The 4030-nt window shown below is 32.7% G+C and overlaps 1 long non-coding RNA gene across 1 annotated transcript; it reads right to left on the bottom strand.

Moving 5' to 3' along the window:
* Positions 1 to 435: 435 nt before the first annotated feature.
* LOC134682173 (uncharacterized) lies at positions 436 to 3378 on the bottom strand. Its single transcript, XR_010100816.1, has 3 exons — positions 3278 to 3378; positions 2771 to 2801; positions 436 to 553 (listed from the first exon to the last, which is right to left on the bottom strand). It is a non-coding gene; the product is annotated as an uncharacterized LOC134682173 (long non-coding RNA).
* Positions 3379 to 4030: the final 652 nt, after the last annotated feature.

The raw sequence follows: 4030 nt of genomic DNA, 5'->3' as shown, positions 1-4030 counted from the left end.
TATGATGTATGTAATTAAATTATTACATTTCTTACATTTGTAAAAAAAAAACGCCTTATCATAACGGACATTCACTCAAAGGACGGAACAACAGTTTTGTTCCAATCCCCAATTGACATAATTCTTAATTTTTTCCCAAAGAAGCAATGATTAACAAAGAAATAGAAATAAAATAAACAGTTAAACATATCGAAGTAAAACATTATGATTAACACAAACTGTACCTATTAAAGAAAAGGACAAACAAACAAAAAAACTGTCCAAACCTTGCAAAGCAAATGTCTTTCATCGCGCATTGTCTTGAATGCATCCAACAAGTCATTAAATGATTTTGTAGGTTTACCCCGTCTGGTTTTTGTTCTCCAGAAATGTAATGCCATGAATTTGATGACATGAGGCATCCTTGTGTAGCTGTATTCAATATCATTCCAATCACTCAGTTGTAACCCAAGATGAACCATCAACTCTTTACAACTATTTATATCCAGCTGATATGCAAGTCTTGAGAGATGTTGGTCGCTTGGTGACATTGTCAGGTCAGATTGTCCAAGACCTGAATTGTGAAAAGATGAAACAAGCTCATTATAGTTATCAAAGGAACCAGGATTATAATTCAGTACGCCAGACGAGCAGTTTGTCTACATAAGACTCATCATAAAACACAGGTTCATCGGGAGCATAACATGAACAATGATAATTCAGATTGTGTTCGAATATTCAATATGCGTAACTCTATTAAAAAACAAATGTTTCGCATAGCTAACAACAGTCGCGAAACGATTTAAGATAAGTCATATCATATTTCACCCTAATGTGGTAAAGCCTCGCTAAACTAAATAACCACGCCCCCGTTAAAATCGCCAAACCCCTTATTGAAATGATTCCTTGCTCTTAACATGATTAACATATTCGTTTAAAACGATACTTAGACATGGACATGCAGTATAATTGCAGAAGATAACAGGACAGTGATTGAGCATGCAGGTGTTATTTGGATTCATTGTGAACTACCTTTCAAAGTCCAACAAAAACAAGTCTATGACAACTGACATGTTCATGTGTTTGCCCATGCGTTCTGTTGATCTCCTTCTTACAATTGACTTGGCATGCTGAAGTATCGCTATGACTTTATCGGTCATGAACAGTCCATATTATACACCAAGAAAACATAAGGACACCCCAAAATGCCCTCAAAATCTTTGAAGTGCACAGAAAAGTCGTGAATTACTTCCTATCTAATTATACACTTACAAATTTGATGTATTAGAAAGTAAACTATACGGGTGCTAGTTTTGAATGACAGAGTAATTAATTAATTTCAGAAAGTGTTAAAATGAGTTTTAAGACATCATATGTATACTAAATATGTACATACTTACTGTAAATTAATACATTAATCCATTAATTTATAAATGATTTGACCTTGTTAAATAAACATTTAAAACGCTTCAATGAAATTTTTTAATTTGGATCCACTCACTTTAAGTGATAAATAAAAATATCAAGTTTTCAGGATTTTTTTAAATTAGGTGTTTGTAGGTTCGAGTCTCCTTAACGGAACCACGACATTAGTCAAAACAAAGAATTCTGAGCAACCGTGCTAGTCTTCAAGCTATATTCTGTAGACGTTGGATTTTCAGCATAAAATATTCGGCGACGGTATTGATGTCTACTCTAACGTCACCACAACTTCTACCCTATACAATGCTATTATACCGTACAGTGTCGTAACAAAGTTGTGAGTGTGTAGTATCCATTTGTCTAATAATTGCATTTTATCTAGATAATCAATTGATTCATAAATAAACTATTTAATTTTTAGGGATATTTTTAATGCCAAAAAAAAAAGCAAAGAAATATACTGCAAGTCAAAGAAAATTACTTAAAAGACTTTAACTCCATTCGTTCTAGATTAGACAGGGTTCCACATCTATTTTGAATTGCTTATATTGTTTTTAATTGTTATAAATCAAATATCGAGTTTTTAATGGTCCCGGTTAATACAGCGTTGACAAAATGATACTATACATATTTTTTAAAAAATCGGTTATTATTATGTTGGTATCGCGTATCCTCGTCTTTGTTAATCTTATTTATGCATGTTTGTATTTAAAAAAAAAAAAAATCTAATTGGCTGCATCTGATTAAACTCGTTATTTCCAACGCTATTTGATCATTATAATAAATAAAACTTTCCCCTATCATGCCTATATACACATTATAATACAACTCCGTTAATTTCATTGTATTTCCATTTCCATTTACATTCTCAATTTTATTCTAACGAAACGAAAAACAAGGTATGTGATCCTTGTTTTTTATATTGAAATTTGAAATTACATTGACCAAGAGGTCTTAAGTTTAAGAAAAATCTTTCGTCGAACATTTAGACACCGCAGATACGTGAAATGAAATGGACGTAAGCAATTATTATAGGAAACCATACGGCCTTCAACAATGACAAAAAAACGTATAGCCCGACAATGTATGAATACATTATTTTGTTTACCAAATCCACCTTCTCCCCATACCTTATACTCTTATACCCTATTCTATCATAATCTTCAATTGTTTGTTTTTGGTTTTGTTTTAATAAAACTGGACTTGGTATCTTGACTAGTTGTGTATTTTCGTTGATTGATATAACTTGATTCAAACTGAGAAGTTTAGGAAAATTTGTTATATAAATTCACCATAGCTGGTTATAGTAAATTATCTAAATAAATGGATCCTAATTTTGTAAACAAAATGATGAAATAAATTAATTTACCTTGACAATTGGATGGGCATTCTTCCTGTGTCTGAAAAAAAGGTTTATGCAATGATGAAATATTTGGGTGTGTCATGGTTTCCTTTATTTTATATTACAATATATCTCTATACGTCATAATTACTTAAAATAATGTCACAATTTTCAATTGCCCTGGATTATTATTGTTTGTCTTCTGTTTTTCTCCATTTACATTCAAGATAAGCGAACGAAGTTAAATACAGTGTTAATTCAACATTATTTCCATTTGACTAAAAAAATCATATTATATGTATGCAATACGGGCGTTTGTTTTACTATATGCGACTCATCAGCTGCGCTGAAATCATCATAGTTTAGTTGGATATTCAGAACGTAGTTTATGCGCACTGAACAAGATACTTTAAAGAAATGATACCAAATACATCTAAGAAAAGAAATTTTAAATATATAATGCCTTGATAAAGATATGTTTTATGCTATGCATATTGCAATAGACAATATTCTGCGATGGTTTATAGAAAATACCTTGTTAAAAAACCACATTAAAGGTCTTCTGGAGGAGTGTTTAATTCCACTTTCACAAACCCAGTAGGAGGTTTGCTTCGCATTTGAAATGGGTATCAGACATGGAGATCTGCCACAAACCTCTCCAACTTCAACGTTGAAGAGATTTGTCAAATTAACTTCTTTATAGCTCTTTCCAATGCTTGTAAGATAAAATTTCAAAACAGCTTGCAAAGTCACGGTCAAGCATTCTTGAATGCTGGCTGCAATATCTGGGGAGATGTACGACATAGATGACATGTTCGTGAGATAGACGACGACTCTCGTTTCTTCTACTATTATTCTGAACTCGGTGTTGCTATCAACACATAGTACGGCTGAGGAATTGTATAATAATGGCCGTCCGTTCACCTCCTTGATAGGCCAAATACCACTAACTGCACCAACCAGTTTAAAAGACAATGCTGATGGTATTGATGACTTCTGTATTTGATAGGCCAACGCAATTGTCCTGTCTGCAAATGATTTATCATCTCGAAAGGACATCGGCATCTTCTGTTTAACTGTGCATGGAACCAAGAAATAATCGATGTGCTTGTCACTCTTGTCAGAGTATCGTTTTGGCAGGACCAAAACATCGAGATGCACAAGAACCTGAATAATGAATTCTTTGTAGTCATCATCTGGTATATGATGAATGAACTGTTCCTGTTCCCATAGTTTAAGAAGATCTCTTTTATATAACTTTCCAGTGTCTCTCATTGTTCTTAGAAT

The sequence above is a fragment of the Mytilus trossulus genome, chromosome 8, assembly GCF_036588685.1.
Source record: "Mytilus trossulus isolate FHL-02 chromosome 8, PNRI_Mtr1.1.1.hap1, whole genome shotgun sequence".
In the NCBI taxonomy this organism is placed as follows: domain Eukaryota; kingdom Metazoa; phylum Mollusca; class Bivalvia; order Mytilida; family Mytilidae; genus Mytilus; species Mytilus trossulus.
This window is presented reverse-complemented; position numbering and strand designations above follow the sequence as displayed.